Source organism: Bufo gargarizans, chromosome 6 (genome assembly GCF_014858855.1).
Source record: "Bufo gargarizans isolate SCDJY-AF-19 chromosome 6, ASM1485885v1, whole genome shotgun sequence".
In the NCBI taxonomy this organism is placed as follows: Eukaryota; Metazoa; Chordata; class Amphibia; order Anura; family Bufonidae; genus Bufo; species Bufo gargarizans.
Genome location: NC_058085.1, coordinates 20623474 through 20649166, shown reverse-complemented (window position 1 = coordinate 20649166; position 25693 = coordinate 20623474). Strand labels below are relative to the sequence as shown.

Genomic DNA, 25693 nt, shown 5'->3' with positions numbered 1-25693 from the left:
AAAACCCACATATAAGAGAAGCCATCTTCATGCTCAGCCCGTTAGTGACCTCCTCCTTTATGTGGTTTTATGGTGGTCACTAACTGGCTTTATTCCTTCAGATCCTCCTTTGCCTGTATTTTATTGCATCTGAATTTCTCCAGTAAAGAAGCACAATGGTTTACTCCAGACCCTGACTCTATGGACTTAATTCCCATTGGGGTGCATCTTACCATCCCTTCTGGAGAGCAGCAACAAATGGTGACACATCAACGGAGTCTAGGGGCAGAGGCGGCTCTAGACTTTGTGAGGCCTTAGGCAAAACTTGAACATGAGGCCCCCACAAACACAAGATATGCAAGCGATAATAAAGATCAACTACAAACAAAAACACTTGGTATAGTATCCTTAGTCTGTCTATTAAATGTGCAATACATTTGTCAGCATTGTTTTAAGGGAAAATAAATGCAGAGCCTGTCAGCCGCCACAAAACAATCTGGTAGTGCCTCTCCCGAGTCGGAAGGGGCACTTCCAAATAGTTTTGTGGCGGTGGACAGAAAATAATGTGGTGCTTATAGAACAGACTACACAGTGTAGAGGTATATTGTGTGGCACAGTGTATGCTATAGGTGTATAACAAAAACATATTTCACATGAAAGCTTACAATTACTTGGCTTCGCCCTTGGGGATCTCGGACACCACTTCAACACTTTGGCTGGGGGGCTCGGTGGAGCTGATGTATTTTATCCTAATGAGAAAGATTTCATAATAAGGATTTGGAGAAGGGGCAGTGGGGTCACAGAGCAGGGAGAGGCTGGTGCTGCTACTAGGGGGTCATACCATGGGGAAGTAATAATGCCCCCCCCCCCAGTAGTAATAATTCTCCTTATAATAGACAGTGCCAAAATACCCCCTTGTAATGCCCCCAATCATGCTAATGTTCCCATAGTGCCTCCACAATGTGCCAGTTTAAAATACTCTATATAGTGCCCCCAGTAAATGCCCCCATTGTGCTCCTCTCCCCCATTCCTCCTAGTGCCCCCATAATGTACTAGTATAAAATGCCCCTATATAGTGCCCCAGTAGATGCCCTCAGTGTCCCCCATAATTTGCAAGCATAAAATACCCCTTTTTAGTGCCCCCCGTAGATGACCCATAGTACTCCTCTCCCCCCTTCCCCATAGTACCCACCATAATGTGTCCCAGTATAAAATGCCACTGTACAGAGCCCCCCATATAACATACCCCTTCTTTGTGGCCTCAGTAGATGCCCCTATAGTGCCCCCCAATAATGTGCCAGTAAAATGTGCCCCCATAGATGCCCCTTAATCATGTACCAGTAAAAAGTGCCCCCGGATTCAATGTCACATTTCTCCCCACCATGGCAGCACATCTACCCCCTCCCCATGGCACAATGACATTTCTCCCCCTCCATTGCAGCAAATCTCTCCCCCCATGACACATTTCTCCCCCTCCATGGCAGCATATCTCCCCCCCCCCCCCATGGCACATTTCTGCCTCTCCATGGCAGCACATCTTCAGCCCCCCCCCAACTCCAGTGGCACATTTCTCCCCTCCATTGCACAGACAGAGCTCACTCACAGTGACTGTACTCACCATTCAACAGCTCCAGTCAGACTCCCTGCTTCGCGCTGCCACTCGCCGGCCAGTCACCCCGCCACTCCCTTCACGTGACTGACAGTGACTGACTTGCTGCCGTGCATCGCTGAACTGCTGCATTGCCTGCGTGATGACGGCCGCTGCACGGGCACACGCAGGTTGGGCGGGCGCCTTGCGCAGCGCAAGTTCAGTAAGTTCGGACAGGACGACGGGTGAGAAATAATTTTCTTTACAGGGAGGCAACCAGCTGGCCCGCGAGGCCCCCACCAGCGCGAGGCCTTGGCCGGTGGCCTAATGGAAGTGCCGGCTCTTTCTGGGGGACACAGAGTTGCAGCACTATTGCAGTGCCAGGTATCAGACCCCTCAATCTTATTCATTCTGATAGTTATGGCCTATCCTGATAATAGGCCATCAAGAAAACCGCTTTAATGACATATGCATTTATTTAGAGCATATGGTTGTTTAATGGACCAATCTTAAAGGGGTTGTCTGGGTTCAGAGCTGAACAGACATATCCCCTTCTTCATCCAGGCAGCCCCTCTGAGGGGAGCATCCGAAATTTATCTCACAGGACAAGACTTTTTCTGCAGATTCAGTGGCATTACTGGGTTTCTGCTAGGCGGAGGCTTCTGCCTAGAAGCTTTGCAGGTGACGTCACCGGCACTAATGGGCAGGCTTTAGCGCTGCCCTAGCCTGTAAAACAACTGAGAAGCCTCCGCCTAGTAGTGTAAAAATGTAACAAAAAAAAAAAAACATGAAATGCTCTGATGCTCATCTCAGAGGGGCTGCCTGGGTGAAAAAGGGGATATGCCCGGATTTAGCTCTGACCCCGGACAACCCCTTCAATCTTTATTTATTGTGCTGCCTACCTAATTTTTGCAACTTTATTTTACATGACGCATGGGGCTTTTTATTAATATGTTTTTCAGAGATTTATTTCCTTTTTAATTCAAACTCATGCTCCTTATTCTTTAAAGGGAACCTGTCACCTCCAACAAACGTCCCAAGCCGGCAGCAGTACCTTAGCGTAGCCAGAAGCATGTTTGTAACGATCATTTTCTTCCTGCAGGCAGATGAAGCAAAAGCTGTAAAAACATTCTTTAATCCCCTGCCGCTGCGCTTCTCTAGTCAGGCTTGAAGTCACGGGGGCAGCGGCCTCCTTGCTTCAAGTCATAGTAACCATGCCCCCTTCCCTGCCCCTTCGCTGTGATTGACAGCACTTATGCATGACAGTTCGGCTGGCTTTGCTGAACTGCCGGCTGTCAGTCACAGTGAAGGGGCAGGGAAGGGGGTGTGGTTACTATTACTGCCAAAAGATGTTGGGTGTAGTAGTTTCAGCCCAACTGGGCAGTTAGAGGTTGAAGGCTACAGAAATATAGCAGAGTTAGGCTACTTTCACACCTGCGTTAGGTGCGGATCTGTCTGGTATCTGCACAGACGGATCCGCACCTATAATGCAAATGCTTGTATCTGTTCAGAACGGATCCGTTTGGCTGCACGCAGCGTTTTGGTGTCCGCCTCTAGAGCGGAATGGAGGCTGAACGGAGGCAAACTGATGCATTCTGAACGTATCCTTATCCATTCAGAATGCATTGGGGCTGAACTGATCCGTTTTGCACTGTTTGTGAGAGCCCTGAAACAGATCTAACAAGTGGGCCCAGAAACGCCAGTCTGGGTCCGCTTGTGAGATCTGTTTCAGGGCTCTTACAAACAGTGCAAAACGGATCAGTTCAGCCCCAATGCATTCTGAATGGATAAGGATACGTTCAGAATGCATCAGTTTGCCTCCGTTCAGCCTCCATTCCGCTCTGGAGGCGGACACCAAAACGCTGCTTGCAGCCAAACGGATCCGTTCTGAACAGATACAAGCATTTGCATTATAGGTGCGGATCCGTCTGTGCAGATTCATTTTGGTGTCCGCCTGGCGATGCAGAGCCAAACGGATCCGTCCTGACTTACAATGTAAGTCAATGGGGACGGATCCGTTTTCACTGACACAATATGGTGCAATTGAAAACGGATCTGCCTCCCATTGACTTTTAGTGTAAGTCAAAACGGATCCGTTTGCATTTTTTTTTTTTTTTTTTCATGGTAATGCAAACGGATCCGTTCAGAACGGATACAAGCGTTTGCATTATAGGTGCGGATCCGTCTGTGCAGATGCCAGATGGATCCGCACCTAACGCAGGTGTGAAAGTAGCCTAACTCTGCTGCTGGTGGAGGGAGGTTGGGGGGGCGGCGACGGGGAGGGGGGCCCCATGATTCAGTTTTGCACCGGGGCCCCATGGATTGTGTGTACGCCACTGGTGGGTAGCCTATAAGAGGCCAAAAAGCAAGGCAAAGGTTAGATTTAGTATTTATTGAAGGGTACATGAATTACAAAGCCAGTTTGCGGAAAACGTCTGCTATTTCCTGATGCGGATTGGGAATGTACCTGGTGAAGCAAGACGACTCCCAGCGTCCCATCTTCCGAATGATATGACTGGGAACGTTATGCTTGGAGGCTGCGGAAGCCGCCCCGAAATGAGTGACCTGAAATAGTTTTGGGGTCGACTCCTAGGCCGGTGACTAGAAGGCGAATCTGAGAAATGAATTGCGTGGTCGTGAGGGGCTTGGATTTGAAAGGAAGCAGCGGACTGTCTGGGAAGGAATGACCCAAGGAGCTGATTAATTGGTTGAACATCTGGACTGGGCACCATTTGTTGAAGGACCTGAAGTACTTGACTGGGACTGGGGGTCCTCCTGACGTTTTGGTGGAAGGTAATAGCAGGGTGAAATGGTCGAGGTTCCACGTTAACTGGCTCTTGGTCAGTCCCTTAGATTTTGGGGAGAAACCTGGGAATTCCCCTGGGCGCAAGAACCCATAGAAACCTAAGTACATGGCTGCTTTGATGATGGTGCTGGGAAGGAGCCCGAAAGGGTTGCTGTCTAGGGAATTGGAAAGTTTTCTGAACAGATCCCCTGAGACTGGTTGCCTGGTGGGAGTGCATGGCAGATAGTTTTTTTTGCATTCCCCTAAGGACAGCCCTGATGGCAGGGGACGCAAATATTGCCTTACTACCGGGATGCTTGAGGGTGGAATGGTATTGCACCCCTGCCATGTACAATCTGATGGAATTGTAGCCAAGTTTGAGGTGATGGTGGCAATAAGCTAAGAAGGCCATCAGATAGGTGGTCCTATCTGTGCCGCTGCTGGGGTGGAGACGTGAAAATTTTTGGAAACTGTTCCAACCGGTTTTATAGTTTCTAGCTGTGTTGGCTGACAGGGATTTTTGCATGAGGGATTTGGTGGATGAAATGATATGCGCTAGTCCATGCGTAGTGTGTTGAACTCCGGGGGGGGGGGGGGACAATCCTGCTGGATCCGCCTCTGGCATGACCTGGAAGAAACGGTTGAAATGAAAGCGTGACAGTGCGTCAGCTGCGGAGTTCTGGACACCCCGGATGTGTCTGCAAGAAAATTGGAAGTTGTGCTGTAGGGACAACCAAACGAGTTTGCGGATAAAAGGCATGATGTGGCGGGATTTGGACCTACCTTTGGTAATGATGTCCACTACCGACTGGTTGTCCGTGATGAATGTCACCGGGGAGTTGGCCCACTGCCTGCCCCAAACTTTTGCGGCCGCTACGATTGGGTAGATCTCTAGGAGGGGGGAGGATCTGAGGTACTCACTGAGCGAAGAGATCTCGGGGGGTCAGTGGCCCGTGAACCACTGGGTGTTGTAGATGGCCGCAAAACCCCGGGAGGCAGCGGTGTCGGAAAAAATTGTTGGAGAAGAGACACCATTGGGGGACGAAAAGGGAGATCCCATTCCAGCGGGTCAGGAAGGAATTCCACATGGCTAGATCCGCCATCGCGTGTGCGTCCAGGACTATCGGTGAGTCCTGTTCTGCGGCCGTTGGTAGCAGATACAGGAGTCTGGACAAGAAGGCCTTGCCCTGGGGCATGATCCTGGCGACAAAATTCAGCATGCCTAGCAGGGATTGTAAGTCCTGCTTTGAGACGACCCTGCAACCCACAAATCTGGAAATTACCTCCTTGATCTTTGACAGCTTGTCCTCACTTCCATCTTGCGGGTATCTAGGACCACGCCGAGGAAAGTGAGGGTGGTCGAGGGTCCCTCGATCTTGGTAGGAGCGACAGGGATGTTGAGGCTGGCGAAAACCTGGAGTAGGCTGTCAAGTTTGCAGGGTGGGACGTCTGGTTGCTCTATCAAGAGAAAGTCGTCCAGGTAGTGGATGACCATGGGGCACCCACAATGGTTGACCAGGACCCAGTGGAGGGCCTGGGCGAACTGGTCGAACAACCACAGACTACTTTTGGAGCCGAAAGTGAGACGGGTGGCGAAGTAGTACGAGTCGTCCCGTTTGATGCCATAGAATTTCCAGAGTTGCGGGTTGATGGGCAGCAGCTTGAAGGCGTCCCCCAGGTCAGCCTTGGACAGCCAGGCCCCCTGGCCCGCCAGGAGGATGAGAGCGATGGCTTCACCGAGAGAAGAGTACTTCATCGAGAACTCCTCTGATGGAACCAGGGAGTTGAGGCTGGGACTGTGAGAACCATGAGGAGCTGAAAGGTCATAAATTAATATTTTTTTATTGGAATTTTTTTTGGCTACGATGCCGATAGGGTTAATCCTCCAGTAGTCAAACGGAATGCTGGAGAAAGGGCCAATGAGGAAACCCTTTTCCAGTTCCGCCTGGACCAGAGGACCCACCGAAGCGGCATCGGAAATGACGGACCTGAGGTTGGGGCCTTCCCAGGATGACTGAGGAAGAGCCACGAGACCAGTGTGGAATCCTTCCTTGAAACTGTCGATGAGGAAGCGAACTTGGTGGGGATTATGATGGTCACGGAGAAGCGCGGCTAATAGGTCCACGTTGACTACGCCTAGTCATTTGTTCCTCCCTGATCTATTTGGGCAAACCGACAGGGGGTGGGCCCTGAAACAAGTGGAGCAGACGCGGAGTGCTCTGCACTGGTTGTAGTTGCAGGTTGCAAAATTGTAGTTGTTGCAAACCTGACTGTTTCCCAGGAAGACTATGGGTCGACCCAGCTTGTCGGTGCCCGAGTTGTGTCTAGGCTGGGACCCCAAGGAGCCTGCCACAGATCTGGGCAGGGATGATGGAAGGCTGGGGTTCGGACACCAGTCTGAGGCATGCAGGATGGACTGGCATGACGCGCAAGCTGGGGCTTTGAGACCGGCGAAATGTCGGCAAAACAGTTCCATGTCCAGGGATGCCCAATTGGTGACCCATTGGAACTGGGCGAGGGCCGCCGCGGCTTTGGCTGAGAAGGAGCGGTGATAATCATAGAATGCGTACCCTCCCTACTTATGCCCCAGATCCGTGACCCTGTACAGGTACAAATCCAACTCCTCGCACATTTCGGGGAAGGCGGAGCAGATTATGTCCCTAAACAGGCTGAAGGCCAGGACGAATTCTGGAATGGACCGTTTCCTGTTCAATCGGGCATCCCTGGACTTGAGGACTATCGACACATTCTCGCAGGCTATGGTCCTATTCTCAACCGTGTCGTGGGTGGCAATGAGTATGGCGGCTAAATTGACGTCCTTCCCTTCCAAGATGTCTCGTTTGTGGGTGTCAGTCACGAAATGGGACGGGGCTACCTCAGACAAGGCGGGAACCCTACCTGAAGATGTGGATTGGGACGTGGAAGGGACGGGGATGCTGGGAGACGGGTCTCTGGACTCTACTGCCGACATTCTGGTCTGAATGTCTGATACGGAGGTGGCTAGGGTGTTGATGGTGGAGTGCAGCTGGGTCAATGACAACTGGATAGTTGACTGACACCTGGTCTTCGGAGTGGGACGGATCGTACACGAGGAGTCGATAGAGCTCCGCCTTCCTGGCCGAAGCTGGGTACCGAATCCCTCGTTTGGTTAATTCGGCTATAATCTTGGGGATCGTCCAGCTTCGGAGTGACCCCACACTGGCATGGCTGGAAGCCAGGGAATCCGGAAGCGATGTGGAATCATCTAATTCGGAACAGTGAGGCATAATGGGAAGCTGAAAGAGAGGACAAGGTTTAAACTTTTTTATTATTTTTTTTTCTCTTTTGACCGAGACGTAGCCTCAAGGACGTTAGGGCCCTGACGGCCGGAGGTGCGTTGCGTTTGCGGTCCCCGGCTAAATGCTTGGAGCGACCTGAAGAAACATGACGACGCTTGTAACCGGATAAATATGAATAAAGAGGGGATCGGTACCTTGAAATTCCACCTGGTCTACCGAGGGCTCAGATCCTGATGATTCGTGGCGGTGTAGACGAAATCGGTCTTTGACTGAGATAAAAATAACAGTTTTAGTGGAGGCCAGTGGTTGGTGAAAAAAGGGGGATGTGTGAGGATGAGACATGGCCTGACTGGTGCAAACAGGCGTGAGACGTATACGACGGACGTGGGCTGAATGATGAAAACAGAGCGTGAGACGTAAATGACTGACATGGCCTGAATAACGAAAACAGGCGAAGACGTGACTGACGGTTGTGATCAGATCATAAAACAGGCGTGATACATGACTGACGGACAGAAACATTAAAGACAGATAAGAGCTGGATGATGCGGATCGTGGGCGGAATGATACCAACAAGCGGGAGACGTGAATGACAGACGTGGGCTGAACAAATGGAAACGGGCGCGAGACGTGAATGACGGACGCGACCTGAATGACGAAAACAGGCGTGAAAACAGAAATGACTGACGTGGCCTGAATAACGAAAACAGGCGTGAGACATGAAGACAGATGTGGCCTGAATAACGAAAACAGGCGTGGAACGTGAAGACAGACATGGCCTGAATAACGAAAACAGGCGCGAGGCGGAAGGACAGACGTGGCCTGAATAACGAAAACAGGCGTGGAACGTGAAGACAGACATGGCCTGAATAACGAAAACAGGCGCGAGGCGGAAGGACAGACGTGGCCTGAATAACGAAAACAGGCGTGAGACATGAAGACAGACGTGGCCTGAATAACGAAAACAGGCGTGGAACGTGAAGACAGACATGGCCTGAATAACGAAAACAGGCGCGAGGCGGAAGGACAGACGTGGCCTGAATAACGAAAACAGGCGTGGAACGTGAAGACAGACATGGCCTGAATAACGAAAACGGGCGCGAGGCGGAAGGACAGACGTGGCCTGAATAACGAAAACAGGCGTGAGACATGAAGACAGACGTGGCCTGAATAACGAAAACAGGCGTGGAACGTGAAGACAGACATGGCCTGAATAACGAAAACAGGCGCGAGGCGGAAGGACAGACGTGGCCTGAATAACGAAAACAGGCGTGGAACGTGAAGACAGACGTGGCCTGAATAACGAAAACAGGCGTGGAATGTGAAGACAGACGTGGCCTGAATAACGAAAACAGGCGTGGAACGTGAAGACAGACGTGGCCTGAATAACGAAAACAGGCGTGGAATGTGAAGACAGACGTGGCCTGAATAACGAAAACAGGCATGGAACGTGAAGACAGACGTGGCCTGAATAACGAAAACAGGCGTGGAACGTGAAGACAGACGTGGCCTGAATGTTGGAAACAGGCTAGGACAAGGGAGACATGGTGACGTAAAACCGGACGCGCATGACAAACAAATGTTGTGACATTGAGACAGGCATGGACGTGGACGAGCAAACGTGAAATACCGAAATACACGAAATACCAACCTGCAGATGAGGATTTGAAGGACAAAAAAAATGGGTCAGGTGAATTCCGTGAAAAACGGTTGACGTATAATGGCTCTTGTCAGAAGGAACTGCAAGGTAGATCTGTAACGTAAAAGGGGTGGACATTGTGGTGTTTTTTTTTGTTTTCTTTTCTTTTCCCTTAACAGGTGGCGTTTTTTTTTTTTTTTTTTTTATGTTTCACGTTTGGTACTGTTTATGTGTGCTTGTGGGGTGGGAAGACTGTTTCTGCAACTCCCTCCAGCAGCCTGCTGGGGAGCATGCGCAGGGAGACATCGCAAAGAGAAGGGGCGTGGATGAGGAGGAGCCGGCCCCGCCCCCCGCCGGGATTGCGAGGAAGCCGGACGGTGGAGGGGCCAACCATACGGTCTGCCGGGCAGCCCCAGGAACGCACCGGTCAAGGTGAGGGAGGAAATGGAGGGGCGCTGGACTTGGGGTGGCTGGGTGGTGATGACAAGAGGCTCTAGGTGAAGGAGGGCGGAGAGAAGGGGCATGGATGAGGAGGAGCCGGCCCCGCCCCCCCACCGGGACTGCGAGGAAGCCGGACGGTGGAGAGGCCAACCGCGCCGTCTGCTGGGCAGCCCCTGGAGCGCTCCGGTCGAGGTGAGAGCTGAAAGTGTGGAGGGGGGGCCGGTGTGCTGAGGACAGGAGGCGCTGGGTGAAGGCGGGCAGTGGGCGGAAACGGGGGCCGGTGCCGGACCACCCTCCCCTTGGGGGTGGGACGACGGTGTCCGTGGCCAGCAGGAGGTAGCGGAAGCAGCCGGCAATGGTGTGTGGAGCGTGGGTGGCGTGTGTACTTGAGGCCAGACGGCCTACAGAATTAGCCGCGATGGCGAGGAAGCACGTGGAGGAGGCCAAACATACTTACCTGGCCGGAGCAGTGTTCGTACGGGACTGGCGAAACCAAAGTGGGTTGCACGAGATGACGCAAGCCCTCCCACAATCACAGGCTGCAACAGCCTTGACAATTATTTTATTTTTTTAATAAATAGAATAATTATAATAATTATCAAGTATTATAATTATTCTATTTATTAAAAAAAAGCAAAGTAATATAATCGCATAGCGAATTAAACACAGCTGTCTCTATAGTCAACTTTCCTATTTGATTGCTAGAATTAGCGAAGTTGATGAATATGGAGCTAAAACGAAGATGGAGAATACTTTATCTTCGTTTTGAGGAAAATGACGAATACATTTGTCATATTCCTCTTCTTCGCCAAATCTACCAAGCCAACCATAGTAAACCAGGTCTAAATTGAAATTGCAATTCGATGACTTCAAGTTATATTAATCGCATTGCCAAATATGGAATATAACAGTGCTAAGTTGAAATCGCAATTCGATTAATATAACTTGAAGTCATCGCATTACGATTTCAACAGCACTGCTATTTATATATATTCCATATTCGTTAACTTGTTAATTGAATTCTAGCAAGCTGACCCATTAGAAACCCAGCTAATGCGATTACTTTAAATTATTAATCGCATTGCGATTTCAACTTAGAAGATAACAAAATATTCTACCTCTTCCTCAATGTAAGTTACAATCGCATTACGCGATAATGACAACTGCGTAATTATCGAGTAAGGCGATTTATCTTTCTATGTCTAATGCTCCACAAAAGTTAGCTTAAAACCATATTAAAGTTACAATCGCATTACGCGATAATGACAACTACGTAATTATCGAGTAAGGCGATTTATCTTTGTATGTATAATGCTCCACAAAAGTTAGCTTAACACCATATTACAATTACAATCGCATTACGCTATAATGACAACTATGTAATTATCGAGTAAGGCGATTTTGTTGTCCCATATCGAGTATAGCGTGTTGAATCTTTTAATCCTAAAATTCGCTTCACATAAAATGTATCAAACAGTGTTGGATATAGTTGGTATACTAGACATCCGTTAAAATAAGCGAAAATGTCTATTGAAAAATAAATGGCGGGACATTTACCACAGCAGTGGCCATGAAAAAAGAAATGTGATTTTAAATAAACGCGATAAAAATCAATAAAATCGTATTTTTTTTTTTATTTTTTTTTTAACGAACTGACAGAGGAGAATCGTAAACCCTCCCTTCTCCTAGCTTGAATATGGGAATGGCCTGTCACATCTTAGCAAAATTCATAGCAACCAATCGGTTAGTAGCCTGCCCCTTCACTATATAAATAAAGACACTGCCATTTTGTGGGTTTAGTTGTTGGAGTGAGAGGCGCAAGAGCATTTGTCAGTCGAAATTGTGCATTCATCGAAATTACAGTTTATTAGATAGGGATTAGGGAAGTGAATAATTAGATAGTTTGTAGGGTGCAGGGTAGGTCAGAAAGTTAGTTTAGGCAGTGTTAGGGCTCAGTTTATTATATAAAGTTCAGTGTAGAGTAGGGACTAGTTAGTTTGGATTGATAAAATACAGACAGGGAATTAGATAGTACTTTCAGGATCAATTAGCTTAGTTCTTAGGGTTTAGTGTAGGATCAACTTTATTATTTACAGATAGAGTTAGGGTTTAGGTTAACTTTGGATATATTAGCTTAGTGTAGGGTCTTAGTTTAGTGTCCTTTTGTGTAAATTTGTAGTCTTTCATTGTCTGTTCTGAGTTTGTTCATTTTGTCCTAGTCCGTCCGTCCTTGTCGGTAGGTAGGAGAAAAAAAAAAGTTTTAATGTTACTTGTGTTTGTTTTTTCGTTTTGTCTTTGTGTCGTTGTAGGTAGTTAGGAGAAAAAAAAAAGGTTTTACTGTTACTTGTGTTCGTTTTGTCCTAGTCCGTGTCTTTGTAGGTAGTAGAAAAAAAAAAGTTTTTGTGTTGCTTGTGTTCTTTTTGTCTTTGTCTGTGTTGTTGTGTAGGTAGGTTTAAAAACCATACTAGTGCAAAATAATAAAAACTAAAAAAAAACATATTTAATAATTAGTTTTCTGTCTTTAATTTTTTTTGGGTTTCTATAACTTTTATTTTATTATTTTTGTTATTTAATATCACTTTTTTTTTTTTCACCGCCCCAATAAAGTTTATTCCATATATTTATATATATTTTCTTTTTTGTTGGTTCTTCAAAAAATGAGCCACAAAGGCGAGGCACGCAGCCAGAGCAGTAGGGGCAGGAGAAGGAACACAGCTGGACAGCAGCCAGTACGTGGATGCTCCACCGGCCATGGACAAGCAGGCGCAGTCAGTGGAGCACGCCTGATCCCAGATTTATATGGGCGTGGCAGCCGCCCAATTGGTTCCAAGGCGGATCCAATTGTGGCTTATGTAGCACAATCCAGCGCCACCGATTCATCCGCCCAGGCTTGCAGCAGCATCAGCAGCGGTGGGGCAACTCCTCATCCTGCTTCACCACCCCCCAGTCCCCAAGATACTACCCTGTTCCTGTTTAGCGACAGTGAGAGGGACATCTTGGGGGAGTTAATGCAGGATGGTGATCTTGAATTTAGTCCACCCGATCGTCAGGACCTTATGGAAGGGATAGAGGAGGAGGGGGTACCTCCTGTGAGTACTGCAGTGACACCCCTTCCAACGGGTGGGGTCAGCCACACTACTCCCGCACCTAGTCACTCAGGTGTCAGTGAGGGGACAGCAGAGCCATGGCAGGGGCTCCACGTTAGCTGGTCCTCTCAGTCCATCACATGGGGGGGCCTTGAGTCTGAGGAGGAGGGTGACACAGAGTGTGTGCCACCTCCTTCGTCACGTGATAGCAGCACTGACGAAGGTAGGCAGGCGAGGCAAATGGTGCACCCAGTGTCAGGAGCGCCACTGGTAAGAGCGGCAGGCAGCATCAGCCAGCTCCTACTGTGCGCACCGAGCCTGAACAAGCGCAGGTATCCTCCGCCCCATCTGACCAGAGGTTTGGGCGGAAGTTGCCTGTTTGGGCCTAGTTCACCCTGGCAGCAGATGATGTCACAATTGGCATCTATCAGCTATGCCATGCCAGGGTGAGGAGAGGGAGGTGTTTGGCTCGGCTGGGTACCACTTCCCTGACCCAGCACCTTAGAGTCAATCACTGGCGGGAGTGGGAAGAGATATGTGGTGGTCGTAGCAGCAGCGCCACCACCAGTGTGCAGGGGACAGCACCTCCTGCCACTGTTCAGCATCAGCAGCAACCGCAGACTCAAATTCAGTCCCACTCCACCGCTCCCTCTCCTAGAGGTACTGGTACCGGCAGCCATACCTTTGCCTCCACTGTACCCTCCTCCTGGTCCTCCTCCTCTGCCATCCGGCGCCAGCCCTCAATTGCTGAGGCTTTTGAACACACCACGCCCTACACCCCCAGGGACAGATGCGTGCGTTCTCTCAATTGGCTCCTGACAAGGGTTATTGCCCAACATCTGCTGCCCTTAAACCTTGTGTATAGCAATCCATTCAGGCAGATGTTGGAGCAGGCCCAACCTAGATGGCGTGTCCCCAGCCGCCATTTCTTCTCCAGGACCGGCGTCCCTGCCCTCCACCAGCATGTGGTGCAGAATGTATCCCTGTCGCTAGATCACGCTGTCAGAGACAGGGTGCATCTGACCATGGATGCCTGGACCAGCAGGCATGGGCAGGGGCGCTACATTAGTTTTACCGCCCATTGGGTGTCCCTCCGAGGCGCCGGGGAGGGAACAGCGGCATCAGACTTTGTGGTGGTGTCCAGGGTAGAAACATTACAGCTGCTGAGCCCCCCAGCAAGCGTCCCCGTAGCTACTCATGTGTGGGGCACGTCCGCTGCCAGGCCGTGCTCCAGCTTGTTAGCTTAGGGGAACGGAGAAACACTGGACCTGATGTTCTATAAGCACTACAGGATCAGGTCCAGAAGTGGCTAACACCCCGAAGGCTCCAGGCAGGTATGGTTGTCTGTGACAACGGCAGTAACCTCCTCGCCGCCCTGCATGCGGGCAGTCTGACATATGTCCCCTGCATGGCATATGTCCTCAACCTGGTTGTACAGAAATACCTTCGCACATTTCCAGGGTTGAGTGACATTGTGCAACGTGTCCGTCGGATTGCCAGCCACTTCCGACACTCCCCAACTGCCTCCGCGTCCCTGTGCAGACTGCAGTGGGACAACAGCCTGACCCCTCACAGTCTGCTTGTCGACAGCGTGACGTGGTGGAGAGGTTGTGGGAGCAGAGAAGGGCGGTGAGGGAATACCTGCTTGACCTAGGCACTCCAGGGCCAACCAACCCACTCCCATACATCACTAATGCGGAGTGGGGGCAGATACAGCAGGTCTGCCACATGTTAGCCCCATTTGAGCAGACGACCAAGATGGTCAGCGGGGAGCATGTCGGCCTCAATGACATGCTCCCCTTAGTGTTCCTGCTGGACAGGACACTAGATCGCCTGCTCGAGGCTGGGGAGAGTGCCTTGGTGGAGCGAGATGAGGCGGCCTTGCTCCACCAGGACCAGGCCCAGGATGACGTGGAGGAGGAAGACATTCACGACGTCTAGGAGTCTGCGCCTGGTCAGGAGGGAGAGACTGTGTTGGGGGCACCGTTAGTCCGGGGGTGGGGCAGCAGCAACAGGGACCATCATGAACAGCAGCTTGAGGACCAGGATGTCATGGTCCCTGGCAGCTATGAGGAGGCACAGTGGGCTGTCCTCCTCCCTATGGCTGCCTACATGCTGCGCTGCCTCAGGAGGGACCCCCGGATCAGAAAAATGAAGGAGAGTGATGATTTCTGGTTGGCCACCCTTTTAGACCCTAGATGCAAGGGGAAGCTGGTGCAGTTCATCCCAGCCAGCCGGAGACAGGCCCGGATGGAAAAACTGCTGGCCTGTCTCATCAAAAAGCTGGAGGAGGCTAACCTGCGCCCTCAGGCTCCAGTTCTTCCCGCCCATCTCACCCAGCCGACGGCTGGTCCCAGCAGCACCAGCCGAGTTGGTGACCTTATGGGTTATATGAGGCAGTTCCACCAGTCTGCGCGACCCAGTAGCAGCAGCAGCAGTCACCACCAGTGGCTGGCCCGCATGGTGGCTGACTACATGGGGTGAGTCGGTGCTTCCGACAGCATGAACACCGACAACCCCATGGAGTACTGGGTCGCCAGGCTGGACACCTGCCGTGAGCTCGCTCAGTATGCGCTTTGCTCGTGACACTGTTGGGGATTTATTCAAAATTGAAGGCATACTGAACCAGCATGGCTACCACAGCATCTTGCAGCGGCATGCTATTCCATCCGGTTTGCGTTTAGTTGGACCATCATTTATTTTTCAACAGGACAATGACCCCAAACACACCTCCAGGCTGTGTACGGGCTATTTGACCATGAAGGAGAGTGATGGGGTGCTGCGCCAGATGACCTGGCCTCCACAGTCACCGGACCTGAACCAATCAAAATGGTTTGGGGTGAGCTGGACCGCAGAGTGAAGGCAAAAGGGCCAACAAGTGCTAAGCATCTCTGGGAACTCCTTCAAGACTGTTGGAAGACCATTTCAGGTGACTACCTCTTGAAGCTCATCAAGAGAATGCCAAGAGTGTGCAAAGCAGTAATCAAAGCAAAAGGTGGCTACTTTGAAGAACCTAGAATATGACATATTTTCAGTTGTTTCACACTTTTTTGTTAAGTATATAATTCCATATGTGTTAATTCATAGTTTTGATGCCTTCAGTGTGAATCTACAATTTTCATAGTCATGAAAATAAAGAAAACTCTTTGAATGAGAAGGTGTGTTCAAACTTTCGGTCTGTACTGTATATTTATATATGAATTGAATTATTTATTAAATAAAATTAATTTATTTTTGATAAATTTAGTTATGAATTTATTGATGAATTATTTATTTTCATATTTATTATATATATTTATTTATGATTTTGCATTATATTTTATCTATTTATTAATTTATTAATCATAAATTTAAAAATGTATATATATATATATATATATGTTGTTAAATTTTATATAATCATGTATGTTTTAATTCAGTAATAATGTGTATGAATTATTATTTATTATTTACATATTGATTAACGATTTTTTTTCTTGTAATGTATTGATCATGTTTTAATAAATATTAGTATTGATTGTGATAATTATATTTATAATATATTTATATTTATATTCACATATATATTGTATTTCTAAAGGTATTTAATGTATAATATGTAGATTATTCAAATTATGAAATGTACAGTTGGTTTTTAATTATATTTATGTATTGATTAATGTCAATATTGATCCATTTTTAAATAATCAGACATTATTTATTTTCTTAATTTATTTTTTTAAGTAATTAGTGTCCATGGCCACACAGCACACAATCTGACCTCACTAGTCTGCTCCAGGTTTCCCTATCAGGCACATGGAAGATGCAGCAGAACACTGTGTTTTCGCTTACAATGACATCATGTGTTTTCTCAAAGCCAGAGGGCTGTGGAAGTGTCGGTGTTTAGCAGCGGCTCTTTCGTTCCTCCACATGTCTATGAGGAGGAATGTGTCCCGATGCTCCACCCACCCATACACTATCAGTATCGCACACACGATAGTCTACATCCAACTGCTACACCCATCCCTCATGTGCCTTTGTGAGCACCAAAGGCAGTGATGAGCCAAGTTTCATCGTCCAGGTTATATATATCTATCTCAACTATTTCAGCCTGGAAGCAATCAAATTTGCTAAAAATGCTGATATCAGCATTCTATTGGACTGTATTATTGCACATAGATATAGAACGTAAATAAAAAATTATTTTTAATTCTATAAAAAACATAATAAAACCATAACCATGATTAATAAAGCCCAAACAGTTTACTGTCAGTTCTATGTAACTGAATAACACTTGATCCCCTTTTAACAGACTGAAAAATGCACTGTGCTGGATGACAGTGTTGGCGATCCGCTGTGCCATGCTGAAGTATGCCTGTTTTAGGTCAAATTTTAAAATATAACTTTTATTATTATTTATTAGAATAATTTTCCCCACATATAATACAATACAAAACAAAACAAGAAACAACTCTATTGAGAGTAGTTTAAAAATTATTACGACGAAGCTCCCCCGACATGTTTCACCGCTCGCGCGGCTTCTTCAGGGGGATGGAGCTACATGCAACACGAGCGCTTGTGATGCATAATGTTTTATAGTCCCAAGGCGGGTCATCATGAAGGAGAGCCAATCACAGCCTTCCTGCTCGTGTTGTAGGCGTCTACGGGGGCCAATCAAATTGCCGTCAATTACTTATGACGTCATCCACTAGAGGTCAGGAGGTACGGGTTCATGCGCCTACGTCAATACCCTCTTCCTACTGCGCATGCTCCCGCACTTAGACGGCCAGGTCTGTTCAGAAAAATGTATACATTGGATCTTCATTGATTTGCATCAGAGTGCACTTATCAACACATAGAGAGGAGAGATATCCACTCGGAACTTACTAGGACCATGTGGGAACAATGGGCATTCGGAACTTACTATATCCACTTGAATATAGTAATACTATCTTCCGAGCTGTAATTCATAACAGATATTAGATATTCCAAGGAGGAGGAAGAAGAGATGTATTAACTATATTCCCAGTTTTCTCTCTTTCTTTCTTTTTTTCTCTTTTTTTCTTCTTTTCTCTCTTTCTTCTTTTTTCTCCTTTTTTCTCTTTTTTCTCTCCTTTTCTCTTTCTCTTTTCCCTCCGCCCCCTTTTTTTCCTTCTTTTTTTCTTTTCTCTTTTTTTCTCTCTTTTTTCTTTTTTCTTTCACTTTTTTCTGTTATCTAATTTTTTCCCTCTATTTTTCTCTCTATTTTCCTCTCTTCTTTTTATGATTTTATATCATCTCCATATATTGTGAAGCTCTCTATGATGGTTCTAATTTTCCTTATACCGTCGCTATATATATTTGGAACTCAATTGGATGACATATCCATTCATTGTGGATTATGGATGCCCCCATTATCTCAACTATTATTCCCAGTTTGATTCTTTGATATTATTCTTTTATCTTTTGTGGTTAATATTCTTGTTCATAACTGATATATTTATTTATTCATAATTCTCAAGAGAATCAAATCAATACTCAATTTTTTATATATATGATATTACGTCTTCCAAGCTGCTTCAAGCTATTATTCAGATTTCTCTTAATGCCATTAGTATTCTCTCTTTTTTTATATATATATTTTTATATATATATTCTCTTTTATATATATATTCTCTTTTTTTATACAGATATACCTGGCCACCTCAGTTCCATTGAGACAGGCAAAGATACCCCAATTGCCAGACATATCAAATATGTACATGAAAACAAAATATCAGTATTGCGGTTTTGGGGTATAGAAAAATTAAATTTGGGCCCTAGAGGCGGAAATTTGGATAGAAAACTCCTGCAGTGTGAAGCACGATGGATAGATCGATTAAATACAATGAGCCCAAATGGTCTCAATGAGGGCTTCTCGTTTACAGCATTTCTATAGACATCGAGATAATGGATTCCCTTTTTTGGACTATATTAACACCAATAGTGAATATATATATAAAAATATATATATAAAAAAAGAGAATATATATATATAAAAGAGAATATATATATAAAAATATATATATATATAAAAAAAGAGAGAATACTAATGGCATTAAGAGAAATCTGAATAATAGCTTGAAGCAGCTTGGAAGACGTAATATCATATATATAAAAAATTGAGTATTGATTTGATTCTCTTGAGAATTATGAATAAATAAATATATCAGTTATGAACAAGAATATTAACCACAAAAGATAAAAGAATAATATCAAAGAATCAAACTGGGAATAATAGTTGAGATAATGGGGGCATCCATAATCCACAATGAATGGATATAAGTCATCCAATTGAGTTCCAAATATATATAGCGACGGTATAAGGAAAATTAGAACCATCATAGAGAGCTTCACAATATATGGAGATGATATAAAATCATAAAAAGAAGAGAGGAAAATAGAGAGAAAAATAGAGGGGAAAAATTAGATAACAGAAAAAAGTGAAAGAAAAAAGAAAAAAGAAAAAAGAGAGAAAAAAAGAGAAAAGAAAAAAAGAAGGAAAAAAAGGGGGGGGGAGGGAAAAGAGAAAGAGAAAAGGAGAGAAAAAAGGAGAAAAAAGAAGAAAGAGAGAAAAGAAGAAAAAAAGAGAAAAAAAGAAAGAAAGAGAGAAAACTGGGAATATAGTTAATACATCTCTTCTTCCTCCTCCTTGGAATATCTAATATCTGTTATGAATTACAGCTCGGAAGATAGTATTACTATATTCAAGTGGATATAGTAAGTTCCGAATGCCCATTGTTCCCACATGGTCCTAATAAGTTCCGAGTGGATATCTCTCCTCTCTATGTGTTGATAAGTGCACTCTGATGCAAATCAATGAAGATCCAATGTATACATTTTTCTGAACAGACCTGGCCGTCTAAGTGCGGGAGCATGCGCAGTAGGAAGAGGGTATTGACGTAGGCGCATGAACCCGTACCTCCTGACCTCTAGTGGATGACGTCATAAGTAATTGACGGCAATTTGATTGGCCCCCGTAGACGCCTACAACACGAGCAGGAAGGCTGTGATTGGCTCTCCTTCATGATGACCCGCCTTGGGACTATAAAACATTATGCATCACAAGCGCTCGTGTTGCATGTAGCTCCATCCCCCTGAAGAAGCCGCGCGAGCGGTGAAACATGTCGGGGGAGCTTCGTCGTAATAATTTTTAAACTACTCTCAATAGAGTTGTTTCTTGTTTTGTTTTGTATTGTATTATATGTGGGGAAAATTATTCTAATAAATAATAATAAAAGTTATATTTTAAAATTTGACCTAAAACAGGTATTATTGGTCTTTTTGACCATTGGATAATAAATATTGATTTCCTGGGTCCAGTGGATCTTCTGTAAATAATATGCTGAAGTATGCACCCTTTGCACCTGACATCAATACCCCGGTTGTTCAAATTAGCCACTGATAATGGATCATTATGCCCTAGGACCGGCAAGAGATCATACAGGTTGCTCACTGGTGGAAGCCCCAATGTGGACCCTTCCATCAGATTTGGAACAACGCTGCTTCATCGCCAAAGGGAGTTTGCGTCGCCCCCGTCGGATCATGACGGAATGCTTCCAGACTCCGACCGATGAAACTTGGCTCATCACTACCTTTGGTGCTCACACAGGCACATGAGGGATGGGTGTAGCCGTTGGATGTAGACTAGTGTGTGTGTGATACTGATCGTGTATGGGTGGGTCGAGCGTCAGGACACATTTCTCCTCACAGACATGAGGAGGAACGAAATAGCCGCTGCTAAACACTGACACTTCCACAGCCCTCTGGCTTCGAGAAAAAACACATGATGTCGTTGTAACGGATAACAAAGTGTTCCACTGCACTTTTAATGTCCATGATCTGTAAAATGAGAGATCTTGTTCTATATGTACATGTTAATTCCTTTATATATTTACATACATTTTATAGATAGCTATAATGTATATAATTAATCTCAATATGTCTCACTTGATGTATGGTGTTGCCCGGGTCTGGTGGGGGCCCATTCCCAGGAACACACTGCTGCTGCCCACATGTCACCTGCTGTTGCTGCTGCTGATGTCGGAGATGGCTCAGTTGATGTATGGTGTTGCCCGGGTCTGGTGGGGGCCCATTCCCGGGAACACACTGCTGCTGCCCACATGTCACCTGCTGCTGCTGCCTGTCCTGCGGAGTTAGGCCGAGATATTTATAGGACTTATACTCCAATGTAACTTCTACCTGTTGATGCTGCTGCTTGTCATCGAGATCACGTTGACTTGTCTGTAGGACTTTTAAAACAACGTTGGCTGCTGCTGCCTGTCCTGCGGAGTTAGGCCGAGATATTTATAGGCCTTATACTCCAATTTAACTTCTACCAGCTGATGCTGCTGCTGTTTGTTATCGACATCACGTTGACTTGTCTGTAGGACTTTTAAAACAACGTTGGCTGCTGCTGCCTGTCCTGCGGAGTTAGGCTGAGATATTTATAGGCCTTATACTCCAATTTAACTTCTACCAGTTGATGCTGTTGTTTGTCATCGACATCAAGTTGACTTGTCTGTAGGACTTTTAAAACAATGTTGGCTGCTGCTGCCTGTCCTGCAGAGTTAGGCCGAGATATTTATAGGCCTTATACTCCAATTTAACTTCTACCAGTTGATGCTGTTGTTTGTCATCGACATCACGTTGACTTGTCTGTAGGACTTTTAAAACAATGTTGGCTGCTGCTGCCTGTCCTGCAGAGTTAGGCCGAGATATTTATAGGCCTTATACTCCAATTTAACTTCTACCAGCTGATGCTGCTGTGTGTCTTGGTGCTGTTGACTTAGTTGTAGGACTTTGACCAATAGAGTTAATCTTATGTTGCCATTTAATCTGAATATTTAGTCCTATGTATGTGTCGAACTTACACTATAGCATTGAGATTTATAAGATTGGGTGTTTATTGATCCTGCCTGCATAGTTGTGTAAAAAATGTTGTAGTCGTTTTAGTGAAGAGTTATCATTTATAAGCTGCTGCCTGTCATGACAGTGCTTGGTTACGCAGATCGATGGTTAGCCCTTGTTCTGTAGCTTTAGTATTTAAATTCTACTCTCTGCCATTATTCTGCTAAATTATGATTGATCCTTATATTACATTACAACAAAATACGTGTTTAAGCAGTCTGTCAAGATTGGACCACTTATTTTCAATAGTAGTTTCTCTAGTATATAGTATTGGAATTCTCAGAAATTGGTGTGCATGTTTGCTATTCTGACATGTGCTATGCTCATTATGATTAAAATAATATTTAAAAAAAATATTTATTTTAAGTGTTAATAATCAACATTCACAGAAAATTTTTATTTTATTTTTTGTTTAGGTTTGTTATTTTGAAAAAATTGTGTTTGGATGAGCCATGTTGTGGTTGTCACTGTTTAAGGTGGGGACTCCATCTGGCCTTCCATTGTCAGCAGTTGTTGTGCAGTTAAAACTGTACAGGACTGATTGATAAACACAAAAAAAGTTTATTATTTATAATTTTTTTTATATAAGGATCGAGGTTCGAGCATGGTGTCATCAGTCATCCTGGGAGGGATGTCTGACTTCCGTGTTGGCCTCTCTCTACATGGTTTTGTGTGACTGGCGTCATACGCAGCCATGTGGTAATCCAGTTTTGTAAATGTAGAATTTATTGGCACATTTTGATGTGGCTATATACATTATTAATTTATATAAGAATATATGTAAATTATCACATGATTATTATAGAAATCATGTCACAATTTTTTGAGAGATTCCACTAAAGTTTTCTTTTGTTATCGAGGATGCAATGCTCCAATAAAAAAATTTTTGCGTAATCGCTAAAATTATTTCTAATCCATGCTGGTTTTTTCTTCTAACAATCTTTTTTTTTTTTTTATTGAATCTTATAATTTTTTTAGTAGATGAATGTTATTTTTAAATGACAGGAAAACAATAAATACATATACAGTTTTAGTAGTTATTAATCTCTACACTCTATGTATTCAATTTTCAAATACTAATTTTATTATTATACTTTTTTATACAGGTCCTTCTAAAAAAATTTGCATATTGTGATAAAGTTCATTATTTTCTGTAATGTACTGATAAACATTAGACTTTCATATATTTTAGATTCATTACACACAACTGAAGTAGTTCAAGCCTTTTATTGTTTTAATATTGATGATTTTGGCATACAGCTCATGAAAACCCAAATTTCCTATCTCAAAAAATTAGCATATTTCATCCGACCAATAAAAGAAAAGTGTTTTTAATACAAAAAAAGTCAACCTTCAAATAATTATGTTCAGTTATGCACTCAATACTTGGTCGGGAATCCTTTTGCAGAAATGACTGCTTCAATGCGGCGTGGCATGGAGGCAATCAGCCTGTGGCACTGCTGAGGTGTTATGGAGGCCCAGGATGCTTCGATAGCGGCCTTAAGCTCATCCAGAGTGTTGGGTCTTGCGTCTCTCCACTTTCTCTTCCCAATATCCCACAGATTCTCTATGGGGTTCAGGTCAGGAGAGTTGGCAGGCCAATTGAGCACAGTAATACCATGGTCAGTAAACCATTTACCAGTGGTTTTGGCACTGTGAGCAGGTGCCAGGTCGTGCTGAAAAATGAAATCTTCATCTCCATAAAGCTTTTCAGCAGATGGAAGCATGAAGTGCTCCAAAATCTCCTGATAGCTAGCTGCATTGACCCTGCCCTTGATAAAACACAGTGGACCAACACCAGCAGCTGACATGGCACCCCAGACCATCACAGACTGTGGGTACTTGACACTGGACTTCAGTCATTTTGGCATTTCCCTCTCCCCAGTCTTCCTCCAGACTCTGGCACCTTGATTTCCGAATGACATGCAACAGTCCAGTGCTGCTTCTCTGTAGCCCCTCTGTAGCCCAGGTCAGGCGCTTCTGCCGCTGTTTCTGGTTCAAAAGTGGCTTGACCTGGGGAATGCGGCACCTGTAGCCCATTTCCTGCACACGCCTGTACACGGTGGCTCTGGATGTTTCTACTCCAGACTCAGTCCACTGCTTCCGCAGGTCCCCCAAGGTCTGGAATCGGTCCTTCTCCACAATCTTCCTCAGGGTCCGGTCACCTCTTATCGTTGTGCAGCCTTTTCTGCCACAGACTTCCCACTGAGGTGCCTTGATACATCACTCTGGGAACAGCCTATTCGTTCAGAAATTTCTTTCTGTGTCTTACCCTCTTGCTTGAGGGTGTCAATGATGGTCTTCTGGACAGCAGTCAGGTCGGCAGTCTTACCCATGATTGCGGTTTTGAGTAATGAACCAGGCTGGGAGTTTTTAAAAGCCTCAGGAATCTTTTGCAGGTGTTTAGAGTTAATTAGTTGATTCAGATGATTAGGTTAATAGCTCGTTTAGAGAACCTTTTCATGATATGCAAATTTTTTGAGATAGGAATTTTGGGTTTTCATCAGCTGTATGCCAAAATAATCAATATTAAAACAATAAAAGGCTTGAGCTACTTCAGTTGGTGTGTAATGAATCTAAAATATATGAAAGTCTAATGTTTATTAGTACATTACAGAAAATAATGAACTTTATCACAATATGCTAATTTTTTGAGAAGGACCTGTACATGTAATGCCAAAAATTTGAAAAGTAATAGTAATATGATCAAGTCACCAAAATAAATAAATGTTCTATTAATGTAAAATGTTTGATTTTAGGTTAACATTAGAATATTTCATTGAATTTAAATTGTATGTGTGTGGTGTATGAGGAATGGTGTATTGGTGTTGTTTTTATAGCGTTGTATATACAGTGTGTAGCACGTAAATAGAGGTGCTATGTGCATATGAGAGACATTTGTCTGCTATCCATACATACATGTTACAGACATTGTAGTGTGATGTAACCACTTTAATTTGTGCCAAAATCAAACAGCTTCACACCCAATGACGTAGCTTTACTTCCGTGGCTGATGTGCGTGACCGTCAGTAATACTGATGGTGGACATTTAACCCATAAGATGCAGTGGTAACTTGTTAACTGCAACAATACAAGCAAAAGGAAACTTTAAGCAATACTGTTGGATTCGCAATGCGACCAATATTCTATCATTGCCATTCCAGCTTTGGCGAATTTGGTTTAGGAGGTATTGGTAGATTTAACCTCTTCAGGACACATGATGTACCGTTACGGCATGTTGTCCTGATACTTAAGTTTACGGCTTTACCTGCGGTTTGAGGCGGCGATCGGCGGTGCCATCGGGTCCCCAAGGCAGCACGATGCCTACGGAAGGGGGGGAAGGGAGACTGAAAGAAGAAAAAAAAGAAAAAATAATTTGGAAAATGTATAAATTATTACAATCAGTCAGATCTTCCAGCCGCCCAATATCCTAATCCACTTCTCATCCACATCTCTCTGCCTATACAGAATCTGTTCATAGTTTTTTACTTTGTTAACTAGATTTATCAAGGTGTTTAATTCTGGAATGTGCCGAGCAAACCAGGTCCGGCTAACCAGAATCCTAGCTAACAGCAATATCCTGCCTAGAAGAATCTTTTGATACTTATGGCTACTTATTGTGAAAAACTCATTAGGCAAGAACACTTGAGGTTCAAAGGGTATTCGTATTTTAAGTTTATAAATAAGAAAGTTATTGATATTATTCCAGTATTTTCTAAGTTCTGAGCAGGTCCAGATCATATGGAGGTAGTCCACACCTAGGATATCGCATCTAGGGCACTTGGATGTATCACTTAGCCCACATTTATTTAGCCATATAGGGGTAACATTTAGTCTATGGCAGATATTAAAATGTACTATAATATGGCTAAAGTTCCGGGATAGTGAGCCTAAATTAGCGAAGATCTCCCCCCACCCTTCTAGTTGTATATTCGGACAATCCAACTCCCAGGCTCTTTGTCCTGGTCACTGTGTATCACAAAACCGTGC

At 45.1% G+C, this 25693-nt stretch overlaps 1 protein-coding gene across 1 annotated transcript in view; it reads left to right on the top strand.

Annotated features, from left to right (window-relative positions):
- Positions 1 to 25693, top strand: part of LOC122940410 (oocyte zinc finger protein XlCOF7.1-like) — a 195341-nt gene that overhangs the window by 15628 nt on the left and 154020 nt on the right. The window lies entirely within an intron of this gene.